Source organism: Calliopsis andreniformis, chromosome 12 (assembly GCF_051401765.1).
Source record: "Calliopsis andreniformis isolate RMS-2024a chromosome 12, iyCalAndr_principal, whole genome shotgun sequence".
NCBI classification, from domain to species: Eukaryota; Metazoa; Arthropoda; class Insecta; order Hymenoptera; family Andrenidae; genus Calliopsis; species Calliopsis andreniformis.
In genome coordinates this window covers 5006083-5025236 of record NC_135073.1, presented here as the reverse complement: position 1 = coordinate 5025236, position 19154 = coordinate 5006083, and the positions used below count along the sequence as shown (strand labels likewise).

The window sequence follows — 19154 nt, the reverse complement described above, 5'->3', positions numbered from 1 at the left end:
TGAAATTTATGTTTATAAGGCGTCTTAAAGATACGCTAGATGAACATCTTAAAGACGTCTGATTTTTTGTCGAAGTGTCTTATAGACGTAATCTGGACGTTTTTAAAACGTCTTATGAATATCATTTAAGACGTCCTAAAGGCATACTGATTTATAACTTCGTAGGTTTCAAAGACGTCTTTTGGACATTTTTAGAACTTTACTCGATATCTTTAAGAAGTGTTTAAGACGTCTCTGTGCTATATGGGTACATTACCGATTTTTTCAGTTACACGCAGTTAGAAACGCATAAGTCTAGTCATAGCATTTACATTGATGTTATCAATTACGTACATTTGGTTCAATTGATGATATGCAATAATATACACAATATGACCTTTAAATCAATACTATTAATCACTGCAAAAAAAAAAAAAATAAATAAGGCTAACAATAAGTTAAATCATAACGAATATTCTTTGTTCATGATAAAATTAATAGTTATTCACTTTTTAATGTCATTCGGGTTCACTATGATGAATGTCAGATAATAATCGAATTAAACTTCAAATTAAAAGGCAATGACTTATTTTTTAAATGTGTGCATTAAAATGTTTTGGATTTTTGTATGGGCTGAATTGAGGCGTTGAGGGTAATAAAGGTGAACTCAACAATTTCAAAAATATTTCTTATTTTATTCACCTTTATAAAAAACAAATAAAAAACAATTTTTTCGAAATACGTTCTTGTTGAATGAAAATCTGTTCAATGAATAGATTAGCAGTGAACACTATTTAATTATTTATAAGAAATTCAACTTGGTCATCGTGATGTGTCGAATAGTCCCATTCGGCCACTGAATTTTCTGGCTTACCGGGGCTTCGTTAATAGAAGTTTCTGCCTAATTTACAACGGCAGAGGGATCGAGTTAATTGGCAAAAAGGCGATTGACCCTCGGCAGACAGGGACACAGAGGTCACCATCCTTCGGAACAATCAGTGACTTCCGGCGTGCCGCGTCTGCCGGTGAATCATTTTGATACTCCTGTATCAATGCTTTTTATCCGTCTCTTTTTGTTTAGATTATTCTCCATTTTTTTACGTAAGTATAACGTCCGATGACGATTCCTTTATATCATCGGAGTTCACACCCATGCCATGCAAAGGATAAAGTATCATTTGGAATAAGACTGTACCAAATTCGACAGTACGTAATCAACAGATAGCTCATCTCATTGTTTTCGATTACGTATACAGAATGTTTCGAAACTGTAAATAAAACCAAGGTTGGGATTATGCGAGTAATTTTAATCTCGAATATTTCATAAATATTCAATTACTGTGAATGTTTTTCAAGTATTGTATTGTTTATATTATATTCGAATATTTGTGTCTTATTTCAGCATTACTATATTTGTATCTTTGCATTACCCGAATTTCTCGAGTTACTATTAAACATTCATAGTGCACTGATTCATAGAAGATGTAAAAATTAATATTACATAATATTAAATAGTATTAAATAATATTAAATAATATTATATAGTATTATTTTATTAATAATAAAAAATCTGAAAAAGAAGTACCATCAAGGACCCATTTGCTGATTAGAACCCAATTCCTGATCGGTTTAGTATTTAAATACATGTATGAAATTTATTTTGATAAAAATTCATGTCAAAAGATTCGTAAATAATGGTTACCTATTTTGATATTTAGTAATGATATTTAGTTGATATTTAGATATTTAGTAGATTAAATAATTGTCCAATAGGAGACTCAAAGACAGTGCTCCCATAAAAACATTGCAGCGGAAAAGCACATAAGAGCAGTGTGGGCCCCTTACGTGGCAATGTTTTCACGACGGCACTGCTTTGAATCTCCTAGCGAGAAAATCTCCTTGTATATTGCTCATTTATTGTTAAATGGAGAAAAGTTTCTTTGCTTTTAATTTTATTTTCCTTTTTAATGATATAGAGTAATTATTTTATAACGCTAATGTCTGTTGTCCTAATTTGAAATTTTCTATTTGGCTAATTTTACAGTTTCGTAAACATTTCTATTTTTGGTCTTTCATTTCACATTTCTTGATTTCCTGGTTTCAGTGAGAGTAATTTCGTTTGGTAATTTATGCAATATTCTGTGAAGAGCATGTCCCTTGTATTCAATATCATGCTAATTTTTTGCAGCCCTTGCTGCTAGACGATACGTTGGTCATACGAATTGTCATCATGTCTAAGTCTTTAAGAAACGAACAATGTTTTGAATATTACTTTTTTTTATAGTTTTGTACATTTTGGGTAAGAATACATTTTTATGACATATGACATTGATTAGAAATATTATTTCTGAAAAGTGATTGATATTTAAATACTCTGCATTCATACATATGTATTTTACTTGAAGCAAAAGATTTTCTTATAAAGAATTCTAACTGTCCTATTTTTTTAATAAAGCGTTATTGATGTTTTAATATATAATAATGAATTAGTGACACAGTAATACGTAAATATTCCAAATAAAAAGGAACTAATGGCAAATAATACCATACTGTAATGGATATTTCGGCAAAATTTTATTTTGCGCGAAGGAAAATTTGATACATCCAAATAATACAAAAATTTAGAATATAAAAATTGCAATTGAACTTTCGATTGGTAATGGAATTAGTGAAATCAGAAACAGTATGTACAAGTAAATTTTCTTTTAAAATTGAATTATGTACTAAATCATTTTGTCTATAATTAAGTATGTCAAATGAGTGTAAAAACAGTACAATTATTAAGAGTAACTTATGCTATGTCAGATCTTACCGATTTAATTACAAGCGTTTAAGATAGCAGTAATTGTTATACTACTGATGTAAGGAGACGCTCGTCCCACACTGTTGGGGTAAAATTCTGCATACATTCTACGACACTCGAACCGAATAGTGGCAATGGTAATTACATACTACGGTAATTACATACTATGGTAATTCCACACTTACGTTCTCCCATGACTTAACCCCTGTCAGAAGCTTGGTGTTGGCTATTCAATTTGTCAAGTTTCAGACAGATTCTATTACTTAATATTCCAATGTTCATAATTATCAAACGAAAGCTTAACTGTGGCATCGTTATTCATAATTTTTGTTTTGTTTTGTTTATTCATAATTTTGTTAATCAAACATTTTTTGTAACATGCTTATCTCGTAAAAGTTAAATAATATGTGCTAGAATAAAAATCGTCGTGATGTATTTAAATCCATTGCTTCTTTCCCTACATAGTATGTAGCTGAAGGTACATGTAGAGGACATCGACTTATGTGCAGATGAGGGGAAGAAGTGTTCCACTCATCAAGGTGAACGACGGAAGGTTCCCCTAATCGACTACTTCAACAGTACGCTATATCAGTCGTACAGCTCCATTTGGACAAAAATGTCAGCATATAAGGCAATTTAGTGAAAGCTAAATATAAGGATGATTTATTGAGATAATGTGAAAAGTAAAGGAATATATTGTAGTATTGATAAAAAGATACAAAGATATCTAGTTACACCATAAACTTGTCAATTTTGTGAAATAAGACATGTTTCAGATAATGTTCATTTTGAATTAGACATCTGCTTTCTTCTTCTGTGAATGTTATTCTTACGCCTTGTTATTTTAGTGACGTCTCTGTTCTAATATTTAGTCATCGTTAGGTTTAGCTTTGCTGCTGCTAGTCATAGTATAACAATATGACTACTTTGTTTATAGTAAATAATATATCTAAACAATGTTTCGTTTGTAACTACTAAATACTGCATTTAGTACCTATCCATATTATTTTTCAGATGCTAGATAATTATACGATACGTAACTACAGCGTCATTGTAATCGATCATAATTATATCTAGCATATTGTATACATAATATAGATTGATATGAAGAATGTCTACTATGTAATTTACTATCATTTAGTGGTATCTGATGAATTGAGTAGACCTACCTTAGTAGTTGGTATTGCATTAAGCTTCATTATTTTCAATTTATTCTTTCAAACCATTGTATTTAGAATTCCGTAAATTAACATGGTAGAAGGAGATAAAAATACCAGAACAAACAATTCAGTATCGCTTTGTTTTTGTATTTATGTATGTATGTCTCAAGCTTGTAGTAAAGCTATACAAATCCTAAAATGAATACTTACATGATTAAAAATAAAAATGTACTGTAAAGTAGATAAATGCAGATTCGAACATAAAAACATTTAATTTTTTTAGAAATGTGAAATGAAACTTTTATAGTAAAATAGATTAGCATAGATACATTAACTAAACGGCTAGACATAAAATAGTCATAGAAGGCCCCAAACAATTCTATAAGGATTCAATTTTACTTCAAAGTATAGTATTTCTTTACTATAAATTCATAATCCACTCACAACGAATTTACAGCAAAGAACACATTCCTAACATAAATCTCTTTAAATAATTGTAATATATAGTGCATGTAGCAACAAGCTTACAACGAGGAAATTCCGATTTAATTTTTATCGAGTATTTATGGATTATCCCAACCTTTCTTCCTTAAGTTCGATTCTATCTACCTAAAATTATTGCTTTTGGCCCATAAAATATTTGTGGATGGTTCCAAACTATTTAATTATATTCAAACCTCTTCTTATAACATACTTAACTCGATTTCTACAAGTTATTATCGTAACTTTCCTCCGAAAGGAAAATGGAAAGACAAACAAAGCGTGTTCCATGAGCGACCGCGTGAAAGACGACGATTGTTGGATCAATATCAGAAAGAGTAACATGGGCCAACGACCAGCCATTTCCCCCGAGATAAAAGTGCGTTAGGCTAAGAGATACGCGATGAATTCATCCTGCCGAAGACGAGTGGGTGTTCTGCCGGAAGTATAGCGTCGGAACTATGGCCAGTTCAGCTGCTAACGCGGCCGCTGCTCCAATATGACGATCACCTTTCGCAAAATAATTACTACTTCGTGAAAAATTACCGTCATCGAGCTGTCACAGCATGGCATGCGCCTGGTAGCAAATATCATTTGTCAACAGTCACGTACAGCGTTCTCGTCATGTTGCAGCTGAAAAATATAAAATAGATATTCCAGTTGCTGAGGGAGGCCGCGATGGGAAAGTATTTTATGAATGAGATAAGGTGCAAGTTGTGGCAATTGATAACTATTACATAGTAATTTATGGAAGTTACTATTTCAAGTAATGGTTTCTTTGACTAAAAGAAGTGGGGACTAATTATATAGCAATTTGGCTTTTACTCGCACCTAATGGGGTGGCTTTTTTATTATTGTGTTTTTTTTTATTATATATTGATTTATTACTAATGTTAAGTAACATTGATACTCTTACTAAGTTATGATCTTATATTTTTGGCCAATAGTATGTACATATGTATAAACACTTTATCCAGTGTTTTCTATTCAAAACACGCGCCATAATTCTTTGACAAACTGTTGATATATCCTCATAAAGGATTCGCAATTTCTCGAGAAATGAGAAGAATTTTATTCGACTATGACATTATTCTGATAACGGGGTTTCTTGGGTGAGAAGGAAATGAAAGGACAAGTAGGAATGTGCCACGGCGCGTCATTAAATTTATTCTTAGGCAGGCAGGAACCTTATGAATTTTCCACGAATACTCATCTGGCATTCAGACGAGTGAAACGTAGTGAACTCATACTGGAGATGGCTTAGAAATGACCACCATGAATAATTTAATATTTTGTAGCGTTTTTCTCAGGTCAACGCGTGACCCTTTCGTCGTGAACTGTTTGGGCTGATGTTACAAATTTGAGCTTGATCTATGCGTTGTTTTACTCGTTCTTTCACATTCAATAATATAATTTCGTAAATTCGTAATCATCATTGTTATTTCAATTATTGATAACCTAATATGTAGTATCGACGTTGGTTTCGGTTAGCCTCGACTTTCCTTATACACTTGCTTTTGATGTATGCAAAGAACAGATCATAAATTTCGATGCTGTTTTCAAGCGTAATACGCGAGAGGAAAAATAAATTGGACGTGTTATTTCTAATTATGCAAAGGTTATTAATATAATAAATCACTGTTGCCATTTTTGACAATGTCGCGAGAAAGTTGGATGACCAAATACCCGTTCGCCGACGCAAGAAGACGTGTCCAGGTTGCTAGTGGGACGTCTGACTAGTAAGGATAGGTTCAACCACAGCTCGATCGAATTTTTTGTAGAAATGCTTATGACGATAAGTTGAGAAAATAGAATAAATATTGGATACGATAACTATTAATGTAGTTATATAATGAAAAAGATGAATACACATATTGTATTGTTACACAGTATTTGGCGTATATTTATTGCATATGCCACTTTGCGGACGAACGAAAGCTATGGAGTTCGAAATACTAATATCCTTTGATATTGTCATAGTTATGGGAACATGGGTATGGGCTTATTACCTTTTTGCTGTAAGTAATCCTGTTGATAGCTCCTTTATAAACTTTACAGTTTATCAAACATTTTACTACAATCTATTTATTTAACTCGTTATAAAGCTGAATAAAAAATTATGTATATATTATTTTGACTACAGTGTATTATGTAATTATAATGATATAATCATATAGTCCTGCTATAATTATAATTGAAACAATTATAAAACAGTTTAAACCCTACTTATTTATGATACTAATATAGTATTTAATATTGAACAAAAGAAACTGTTAGTTCTTTATTTGTATTCATTTCTGAGCAAAAATTACGCAGGGCTAGATAGGAAATTTTTTGTCTGAATATAGTTCCATTGTAAGTGGAGCGCTTTAGATATGTCCTAATGTAAAATATACGTATTTCCTTTATCGATAAGACAAGAGGTTAAGGAAAATAGCGTCACGAATAGCGGAACTCTATGTTCCTAGGAATGTCGAATACTGTGCAATGTGCCTATACATGTATGCATACAATGATACAATGCAGAGAATAAGGAAACAAGAAAGACAGCTCCCAATATGACGTATTTTAAAATTTTTTGGAACTATGCTAACGTCACGAAGGCTATCATATTATAGCGATTTTATAGTTTTCAAGAACATTCAAAGTAGAACCAACACTAAATAATGTTACGAATTGCATAGCGGTTAAATACGAATATCAGAATATGAAGAACTGAATATTTATTTGAGAAAGCATAGATTTCTTTTTAAATGACTGATTGAGTAGACAATTAAAATTAATATTCGCAAGTTGTTTTAAATACAAACATGAAAGTGGATTTATAATGGGAACTATAAATTGCTAATGGAATTATATCTAATGCTAAATTGTTGTAAGTTGATCATATGAATAAAGGAAACTGTATGATTTTTCAGAGATAGATTTATATTAATCATTCGTGATAAAAGAAAAATATTCATTTCTAACTAATCATATTATGCACGAAATATTTATTAACTTCAGGATATCAATCATAATTTAATTGTAATACGTAATCACATTATTTACTAAATATTAATACTTCTATCGATATTTATTTCATATTATTGGATACAGAAATAGAACTGTGTATAATTGTTGTTGAACTTGATACTTGAAATGTTCCACTTACTTAATTGTCTCATACAATGAGATTAGAGTAAAATTGATGTACTCATGTTTCAACCTCTTTCCGGCCGACTATTTTAGTTAATTGAAAAGTCACTAAGCTTTTAAAAATACAATATTTATGTCGCTGCATCTCACAATGATAATTTTGTAGGACAGCCTTATTTAATTAAATCAGAAAATGAATTGTGTTTTGAACTTTAATGTATATGTAGCTTTGTTCGACATTGACAACTTCTCATTTGGAGGGAAAACAACTCTATCAACACATGATTCGAACTGTGCAAAAATAATGTTGAAAGCAGTGAATGCAAGACATTCAAATACTATATAAAACTATTTTACTTCATTCTAAATAATAAAAAATACAAATAACAAAAATGACACTAAGCACAACAAAGATTGTGATTACAATTCAAAATTGTAATTAATTCAAAACACTCGAATGGTATTGAATAAACTCCAACAGAAAGAATGCTTCTTGCAGATTGAATTTCATATATTTTAATATGAAAAATCTATTGAATATTAATTTCAAATTATTCCTAAAAGGCTTGTCAAAGTTTTCATGTACCCGAATATAATCTTCTTTAAGTATAATTACATGTTATCAAACTTATAATAGCTCGTTAAACGGTTTAGGAACACTGTCCTCTACTTTATAAATTACTTTTAGAGGATCAATTTACGACATAATATTTCAATAAAATTATTACAGTATATGCAATATTAGTAATCAAATATTTTATTAATTCGAAGAATCCGTGGAATGCTCAAGCTCGATATGGGGTTAGAGGTATGATAAAGTTTGCCTGGCTCAACGAGAAAAGGTCCATTTATGCAACCGACAAGCCGAGCACGAACCGAGCTGAACGATTACTCCGACGAAACACGTATGGATAGTGTTTTATCATTTGTAATTGTGATTTGTGATTTTTCGCTAGTATCTATAATATTTGCTCGGCTCACGTTCGGCTCGTCGTTTGCTTAAATGGACCCTAAAGGATCCTAACCTAACCCAGACCTTAAAGGTCCATTTATAACTTTTTAACAAAGAGTGAGCGACAGTTAAACTCTTTTGGGGGTTATTCAGAAAACTGTCCTTAATAATATATTCTTCAAGATCAAGATCATTGAAGCTGATTCTGCTCCATTTTGAATCTGAATAGTATTGAATATGTTTGTGCTAACATCTCGAAAAGTAATTGTAAGACTAAGGAATTATTCAGAATGATGATCTTGACAACATACTTCATTGTCATCGAAATCGGCGAAGAGACTACTTTTCGAGAAGTATTTCTAAGATATAGGGTAGATGCTTCAAGCATGTATATTTATTCATTACTCCATTGATGAATCGCAAATTTTTTGGACACACCAACAAATATGCGTACCACACTAGGATGTCAGTACCCATATAGTCCAAAAATGTCTTAAAAACGTGTTAAAGACATCCAATAAAGTCCTAAAACTATCCAAAAGACGTCTTAAAGGTGTCCAAATAACGTTTATAAGACGTTCAGACGAGAAATAGATGAGTTCAAAATGTCGTCTGCTATCTGAACAACATCAGAGGCGGATCTAGAAGCCTTGGGGGGAGGGGGGGTGGAATTGTATAAAATTATATACCTGTTTAAACATTTTTTTACACGATTTGAATCTTGTTTGTAATTTATATTTTAACATTTGAGTCGCCCTTCTCTGAATCCGCCATTGACCCCCATTGTATTTTATTACAGTCATAACCTTCATCTTGAATGCTTGTATAATTTCTATAAACACCTAGTATTAATATAAACAAACTTTATGCCACTTAAACTAAGTTTTACGTAGTACATCCTGTGTTCACGCTCACGCGAGATGGCAAGCGGGGCGTCACAGGAGTCAGGAGGGGGCCGTTTATCCCCACCTCTGACCACTATCTGTCTCGCTTTCAACACGATATGTTGTTGATCTTCGTCACCTGTTTCAGCCAATACGAAGAATACGTGTGGCAGCAGATCGATGTGTAGGACTCCTGAACAGAGGTGGGGACCTACACGCCAATCAGACCCGCATTCCTTTGCCTAGCCTTCTTCTCGCGTGAGCGCTGTACATGAATACGACCGTTTTCAAATACCATATATTAACCCACAAGCACTTCATTTCCTCACGACGCAATTAAGCCAGCACTCCAACGCGCTGTTTATTGCACAATGCAAGAAGCAGAGAAACATTGCGGTGCCAGGTATATTAAAAGGAGCGTGTGTACGTAAGAGCGTCTAATCCTGTAGAGAAGCAACAAAACGCAACGAAATGGGACAATACGTATCTGTCGTACGGTGTCCCATTGCCGAACGAGTGAAAGAGAAAGCAGATAAGGGCAAAAGGTGGGGGATGTGTGGTTGGCGGGTTCTCGAAGCAAAGTAGCGTCAGTCGCGCGGCACGCGGCGCACCGTATGCGCGAGGGTTTTTCGTCCCGTCTTTCGCAAAAACGAAACACTGTTTTCCCGGCTTAATCTGCAACAGTGAACACGGATTGGTCGCCGTGAATAGTGGCTCGAAACGGAACGTCGCGGTCATCCGGTAAGGAACGAGCGTCTTTGCGCGACATTCAAGGAGCGTTCGCCCTGCGAGTCGCGCACTGTCCGTCGAAAGCGTGCCACGATCGAGAGTGTTTCCTCGGAGACGCGTCAGTGACGTTGGTTTTTGTGTATCGCTTTGGAATATACACTAGTGACAAGAATTTCGATCATTTGTGACCCCTTGACGGCGAGTGATCGTGAGATTAGTACAGCTCGTTTCACGGGAGCCCTGCTGAAACCGTAGAAGAGGTTTCGAGCTCTTGTAGAAATAAGTTACCTCTGCGAATTACGAAAGGTTTCGCGCTTAATGAGATGGAACGCGTCCGTCGCGCACCCCCGCTCGCGTTTTGTATTTGTTCGACGTATAGTGGAGGAACTCCGTGTCCTTTGTGACGCACGTGCTTCCATTTCGGTGTGACAGAGGGCCCAGCTGGGCTGCCAGGAAAAAAATTACCCGACTGCTCCCTCTAGGGACCTTTTATTTCTTCCCCCTGACTTTAAGGTTGCTGTGCGCGAATAGTTTTTGAGAACTTGAATGCTCCTTTTTCGTATGTTTTAATTATGCATTGGTCCTGAAACTTGAAGACATGTTATGTAAATTTTATGTGCGTCGAAGTTTAAAAAGTTGAGACTGATGGTTATTTAATCTGAGGAGCTGGAATTCAGGGTAATTATGTAAAATTTTAAATTTAATTATACAGGGTGTCCCACGCAACTGAGAAAAGCAATATCTGTAAAACGGTTGGAGATAAAAAAACACGTCGTCAGACAAAATTAAACAGTTTTAACTGATGTACAAATGCAACTGCACCCTTTTTTTAAACGGAACTTTATAGTTTTTATTGTACTTTTCGATGTAATGTTTTGATCTCTCCAAAAGGTATTAGAGTACTTATGGCCTAAAACAAACAGTCCAGAAGTTGTAATAGTTAAAAGTTTATCAAATTTCTTTGGTGAAGCTTTCAAATGTCGTGAGATACTCACACTACAACAAATGTTGAAGGGTTCCTCCATTACAGTTTAAACATTGTTTCATTACTTTCATTACGTCTCTTTCAGTAATTTTCGATACACAGGAACATCTCAATGAAGGTAAAGCTGTAAGTTAATAAAATTTTAATTATTATAACTCCAAAACTGTTTATTTCAGGACATAAGTACCTTAATACTTTTTTGTGGGGATTAAAAGATTGCATCGAAAAGTGTAATCAGAACTATAAAGTTCAGTTCACCAAGAGGATGCAGTTACAGTTTTCAGATGCACCGATGCATAATGACATATAAGATTACATTTAGATTGTGTATCATTTAAAATTGTTTAATTTTGTCTCGTGACATTTTTTTCTATTTCTAACCGTTCTAGAGATATAGCTTTTCCCAGTTAAATGGGATTTGTGTAATTAAGGTGTATTGTATAGGTAGTCCTATATGGAGCAGGGTATTGTAAAATTTTGGAGTTAAAATTGTTCGTACGTGAGAATTGGTCTTAATGTATTCAAATTTTAACTTCTTGTTTACCTTCGGAAATATATAGATTTAAAATTAGAGAATCTGAAGGTTTGGGAGATATTAGTGTTCAGAAAAGATAATAAATGGTACTTGTATTTTGCTCGACCATTTTTGTAAGTTATTTTTACAGAACAAATACAATAAATTTACAAATTTACTATTTCTACTATAAAAATAAATTTTACAATACCTAATTTGTTTAATGAAAGGTAAATATGTTATTACTCATATATATTTTTAGTTTCTAAATGTAAAAGTTTGCGATAAATAATAGCAAATATTCAAGATTTACATCCAGCAAAATTAGATTAAATAGCCGAGATTTTATTGTAAAATAAACCCGTGTACAAGTTCTAAAACCTCTAAAATGAAAATTGGAAAGTAGTGATAGTAAAACATCACAATGAATATTAAACTTGCATCTACATACATAAAAATGCAAGTAAAAAGCATTTAAATAAAAAAATTTATCACAAAAATACCTATCTATTTTCAAATTGGAGTATTACAAAAAAGTATATTCAAAAACACAAGCAATAATACAAACTGATGATGAAGTCTATCGTAAAAAAATTTCACATTTTAATTACAAAAAATACAACATAGATTTCCATTTATGCTAATAGACATAAACAAGTAATGTCAACATATAATGAAATAATCAGTTTCATAATTTTCATAGTTTGTATAGAGTGATAGTCAGAATAATCAATGTTCTACTGCATAATTAAAGTAAAAAAGTACGAAGATTTGGCTCTGTTTGCCAATGCCGATGTAAATCGTGTCCCAGCATCCTCATTTTGCTCAAGTACTCCAACATGAACATCACAAGCTGAACTAAAATGACGCTGCAGATATTTCTACTAATATATTTCACGGAACAGTTTGTCCAACCAGGTCAACGATTTTATCCAATTTTTCTTCGATGAATATCAATTTAATTCCGTGTGATCGTGTAACTTATTTTCAGAGCAACGATAAGAGTGGCCTGTTTAATGACTTGGAACGTGTCCCGTGTGCCGTAACTCGAAGCGCACGAAAAGATAATTTGTTGTTCTTCGACATCAGTGCTGTTCCTCAGCAGCCATTTCCATTTGCTCGGCGCGCCGCGTCGCCGATCTACAAAATTGCTCCTAATTACCATGTTACCGTGAATCGTGTCTGCATCCACCAGTGCAACGAATCCTTTCAGGCGTGCTGCACGACCCATTCAAATTCGAAGATATTTCACCGTGATCGTAGACGCATGCATTTCTTATCCTATTGTTAAATTAACCGTAAAGGCGCGCATAAATATGCACGTGTAGTTCGCAATTAACGACAGACGTGGCGGAGAAAAAATAAATGCCCACAAAGCTGCTCCTAAGAAATTCCTGGAATATTATTCGCTATGTCGAAAAAAAGGAAGCGTTCTCTTCTCGATGGTTAATTTTAGCCTTGTGGAGCTAAAGAAAAATTGAGCGTGCTGCGTCTGCGGACGGGCTTCTTACGAATTCTACGGCCTCCCGACTCCCACGGGATTTGGGACCCGTGATTCGAGTGAAAATGTTTGTTATCGTTTGTTAATCTTAACCTTCGGTCCTACCAAACATGTGGTCAACACCTGTCATATATCTGTGAAAGTGATACGCATTTAGTCCTTCTTGTTAGAGATAACAAGGTAGGGAGATAATGATTTAAAAAATTTGAGTTCTTTTAAAAGTAGGATTAAAAAAATTCGTACGATCATTATAGAAAAAAACCTTTCAAAATTTTACATATGTACATGAAAAACAATCTATGTACGCTCTAATAAGTATTAAATTGAAGAAAACTATCTAGTTTTTATAATACTATAAGTACTAGCATATTTACTGACTGTACTTAAAAGTAGTTACTTAGACAACTTAACAATATTTATTCATGTTTAAGAAAATAATTAAAATAAAATATAATATTATTAAAATTGTACAACAATATCATAAATGCAGTAAAAGTCTAAATGCACTCTATAGCTTTTGCAGCATTTTAGAAAATGCGAAAATTTCGACAAAAATATAGATATTACGTTTTTATCGAATTATTTGTGCCAGTTAAGATTACAAATACTGTGAAGAAATGACAATATCGTATAAACATTAATATACATGCTGTGCAATATTAGAAAAATTGAAAATTTATAGGCTGTATGCTGACTTGAGCGACAAACTGTACATAGTCCTAGGCGCCAATTATCTTCTGTTTTTATTGCTTTCTTAATCTCTATTATAATAGTCAAGGAGAAACTGAAAAAATGCGTAGTGGAGTGCGAGGGTTATCTCTGAGCAGTGCACTAACCGAACTAACTGTAAACTCTACTTTGGAGTTATGCATTCAGGTTTAAGAATTATCTTTAGACTTACGCTAATCGCAAGCTTTTATAAAGAAGAATATTTTAATCTATAATTCCACAATTTTTTCTGTAAATTGCAATATATAATCATTGTAAACAAAATGACATATATCTACAGTGAGATATAAAGTTACAGGTCAGCCATAGATTCTTTGAATCGAATTGTTCGTTTAAGCTTCTTCTATATTTTTAAAACGTTTAAATTTATTTCATTCTTTTGTTAGCATGTATATTTATTTGGTCGATTTCAATATACTACGAATTTCTTAATTTTTTCGTTACGACATTTCGCACTTATAATCGTTGCCTCTTATCGAGTTCCAAGCAGTGGCTCGTTCACGGGACAAAGAATCTTTTCATTGAAGGCGACAGTTTCTTGTGGAACGATTACTCGTAAAGGAGACTTTCGTTTTCATTGACAGTATTATAAACATTCCAGTCTGGGTATTCTGGCTATCAGTAGCACTTAATGAGACGGTATTGTAATCACTCGCGTTCATTTTAGTCGCCTTTCAGTCGAATCAGTGACGTTCGAGATTTAACGCTCTCGTTGGCGATGTAACCTTGCAGGCCCTCTTTAACTACATCAACGGTCATTGAATTAAGCTGCATTGATCACAGCGAAATTGAGTTTCTCACCGCGAAAACATGAGGCACAAGCATAAAACGTTTCCCTTACAAATTTTAATGTATCTGTATCAATATAATAGCAAGGTACCTATATTTAATTTAGATTATTGGACGCAGAATGTTTTTTTACTAATGTTTCGGTATGCTGTTTCCAAATTTTAATTTATTAAATAGTATGAAACGAAATTGACGTCATAAAAATTGGTTGTATAAAAATGTTCTTCAATGTTCTGTATAATTTTAAATTGCATAAAAATATTGGAATATTTCATGACCTCTAGTATCTTAATATTTATATCTTATTTAGAAGATACGAAAGAAGAATAAGATAACTGTATTTATTATAAAGAAAGGTTACCATCTTTATCAGAATTAGATAAAGGTAACAAATTACATAAAGTAATGGAAACTTTGTTTCTTCACATTGATAGAAGAAATGAGTTATCTAAAGGAACATTGGATTTGCTTCTTGAAAATCTTACATAAAATGCTTTGTTTAAATGTAAATGTATAGATTAAATGTATTAGATATTTTCTTAATGCATACTGGGGATAGTATGCAACATGTTGTTTGGTGACGTCACGGTGAAAGAGGGAACTTTTTGAATGAGGTTGAGACTCTTAACAATTACTGGTTGGTGGTGCAATCCCCACTCTATTCAAAAAGTTCCCTTTCTACCTTGTAATGTCACTGGACAGCACGTTCAGACTGTTCCTGAATTGCATACTGTTAACGATTCAAAAGAGGTATTAATCTAAACATATATTTAGCATTTAACTGTCAATTGAGAGATCTTTAAAAAAGTACCCAATGTTTAAAAATTAAGAAAAAATCGACGCTTAAGGCGCTAACTTTATATTAATTTCGTTTCTTCGTGCAATATTCAACATGGAAGTATGAAGAAATGCATACACAATAGTGAGCTTCTATTTATAACATGACCCATTAAAACGATTATATAAACTACATATTTCTTTTAATACGCACAAAGAAACTCTCACTGTCAGCTTTAGTACAAAGTGAAAAGAGAAATGGCCGAAACGGCATTCGATTCAGATCGAGCAAAAACCAACGTCTAATCTCGTCGAGCGTATGTACTCTTTTACGAGAGTTCTGACTGTGCATCCTACGCTTTTATCTGCTGTGTTTACCGCGGCAAGAAATGTGTCAATGCCCTGACGTGTTCAAATGAAGCCTTTCTTCAGTTTGTGCAACGGTGATTCTTCTTTTTTCAGGAACCCTGCGAAAAGTGTCCACAAAATCGTTGATCACGGTAAAATCTGCGAAAAAAGAACGGACGAAAGGCATACGTGTCGAGGATCGTCCAAGGTTCATTCGAGCAGCGTAACAGCGAAAAGAGGCAAGCGAGGAACAAAAAGGGGACGAGGAACGTTTGAAACGTTGACGCGCGGACGTCAAACGCACAGGCAATCCGAACGTGCGTGAGATTCTACGATTTGTCCTTGGATCGTCTCGGAATTACGGGAACGACAGCCATGATGCAGCACAGGATCGTACGACAGACACATTGCCTCGAACCGGAAATGCATGAGGTTTTTTTCTTGGCTGTACGAGTGTCCTATCGATCGCCGATTTGAAAAGTAAGTTTACTGATGACACATGTTCATTCTTGTCAGTCATAAACCGAGATCCCATGGCTCGCCCATGGCTCGCGGCTCATCTTGACTCGACGAAAAATTCGGGATCAATTTGTAAAAGAGACGAGCTATGCTATTCCCATGGCGTGTGGCTTGCCATTCCTCGTGGCTCCTTCTGACGCGGCGCGAGACTCGAGATGGCTCGTGAAAAAGACGAGCCATGGCTTATTTCTTGCTCATCGCGTATTCCTCGATCATCATTTGATTTGAAACATGGATTCAAAATATTATACATGACGTTTAAAATACATCATAATGTACTTTTGTTTGAAGTGTAACTTCACACAGCAAATACTTTAAGTGGCCTCATTTGATATGCCATATCAGACTTATTGTGTTTGAATATTCTCGACCAGTTTTCCATGACATCGCAGGTGTTTTGTAACGTTACTACAATTTTTTGTATAAAATGTTCAAGCTTTTTCTTGAACCGAACTATTTTCTTTAACATTTCTCCATATTTTTATTAGTACAAGGAAGAATTGAAAACTTTAGAGGACGTTGAAGTTAAGCGACATTTTTATGAAAATTAAATTTTCTTATGGAATGAAAGCGGGATATATTCTTCCACAGAGTACGTTATTCCGCTTTGTCCTAGCACGAAATAAGGAAATACAAAGAGTACAAAGGTCGTATGTTGCTAAGGAAAAATGCAGGAAGAATGGCTTTTAAACTTGCTTATATGCTTAACACTTAACTGGAATACAAACGGTTATAGTATTTATTCTATAAATAACTTATAAACATATAGAAAATGTTTATGAATAAACAACATAAATTAATAGAGTAAGAAAAGAAAATGTAACATAGAAAAATTATGATACTGTTACAGTCAATTACAGTAATTCCATTACACTATATTGAATACCGACATTGTATCAGTTGAGGATTAAATATTTGTTAATCCTTAATTGATATAGTGAAGTCATAGCATTTATACTAGCTTACTGTTAATACTTATTGTGTGAAATATCAGTGAATTACTTATAGATAATCATAACCTGAAAAGCTGTGACTTTTCTGTGTACTATTGTTAATTATTTTGGATAAAGAAGTTAGAGCTACTATAATTCTACTATATTATATTATATTATATAATTTTACTATATTATATTATACGTAATTAGACATCATACCAATTTATCGTTAATATTTGACATAACACGTCCCCCTTTTGAAGACTTTAATATAAGCTCACTGAGAACGATATACTGCATTAATATAATAATTTTCGATCATATATCCCTGTGATATTAATTAGCCCCTAGTTACATAAAATTACGTTCTTACAAAGTGGACGTTATACAGACAGCGAAGTCACGTTAGAGAGAACAGAATCTCCAGTTATCGGCACAAAGAACGAGGTCAGCCAGCGTTGGCACGTTTATTGAGATAACGATTCTTATTTCTTTGGCCGAGTTTGATCATCTTCCGGTATCCGGTCCGCTCTAGTGCAAGCTTCCGTTTTTCTTTCGCAATTTGCAGTACTTTCTTTGTCGCCTTCCTTTACATTTCGTCGATCATAAGCAGAGCCTATCTCTGCACCATATCCTCTGTGTCCTCTTCGTACTTCTCCTCGGCTCATTGCCTGAGGGCGTACCGCTTTTCCAGCCTGTTGATTGCGAATGCTTTGTACCCGTCACATTATTTCCCAGGACAAACGGGGGCTACTTGCCCTTTGAGCTTGTTCTTTGATTTTCGGTTTCTCCGAGCCATTAGCAGTGAGCTATTTTAGGTGGCGTTATCTGGCTTAGAGGTGTACATAGCATTGCTTACTATTATGTGATACTCTGTTGACCAACATTTTCTTGTATTCACATATTCTGGTGTGGGTTGAATAAGGTAGGAAAGGTTAAAGTTTGTCTACTTTTTCCTTGGTACTTCTAATAAGATAATTAAGGACGTTATAGATATAATATATTTATATTGTAATGTTAGTTTTTATTGGAAAATCTACATCCATTTATGAGTAAAACACAGAACCTGTGTTTTCGTCAGATATGCATGTATTTTTCTATTTTATCATTTATTAGAGGCCTGAGGAAGTTATGGCTCGCGAGCCACATGAGATCTTTTCCCCGATTTGCCTGCTTCGTTGAGTAGCCACTATCTCAGTAGATTCTATCATATGTATAGAAGTCAACTGGATATGGTGGGGGTCGCTCAACAAAGCAGCAAGTCGGGCAAAGAGTCTTGTGTAGTGATGGCAACTGAAACATTTCGAATCGCTTCGAATCTATATATATATAACGAAAAATTCGAATCACTTTGAACATGTTTCGAAGCTTAGAGCTGTTGAATGTCTTAATAGTTTTAGAATTTTTTGGAGTTTCAATAGGTCTAGAGAAATGGGTAATAATTCAATATTTAAGAAGTATTTTCAGCATGTATTTTTGTTCAAGCAGTACTGTTACCATAAAGTATTAAAGTCTTTCAAGACTTTCAAGAATTTTAGGCTTCGAATCATGTTCAAAGTGATTTGAATTTTCATAGCTTGAATAACTTTAAATTGTTTCAAAGTTGAGATTCAAACTCCCATCACTACTCTCGTGTGGCTCGTATAGTAGATTTCTATACGTATAGTAGAATCGACTGGGTATGGTGAGAGTCGCTCAACGTATTGACAAATATGAACTTTGAAAACAATTTACATCTTAAACAATATCTTTTAGATAACAAATAAGGTACTTATAACTTCAAATTTTAGAAAACGGGATACGTCACTTTGCTTTATGTATACAAATATACATACATACATTTATAACGAGAGAAGTTATGGTTGGCGCTAAAGTAACGAAAGATATAATTTTAAATATAATTATTGTTTACTAAAATGTCAAATTGCTAAA

The 19154-nt window shown here is 33.7% G+C and overlaps 1 protein-coding gene across 2 annotated transcripts in view; it reads left to right on the top strand.

Moving 5' to 3' along the window:
• The first annotated feature begins 10064 nt into the window (after positions 1-10064).
• The window catches only part of Mmp2 (Matrix metalloproteinase 2), a 244653-nt gene continuing 235563 nt past the window's right edge, over positions 10065-19154 (top strand). For both annotated transcript variants that reach the window (XM_076390052.1, XM_076390051.1), the window contains exons 1-2: positions 10065-10137; positions 15883-16248. The gene's annotated coding sequence lies outside the window, so the exon portion shown is untranslated. The remainder of the gene's footprint in view (positions 10138-15882; positions 16249-19154) is intronic.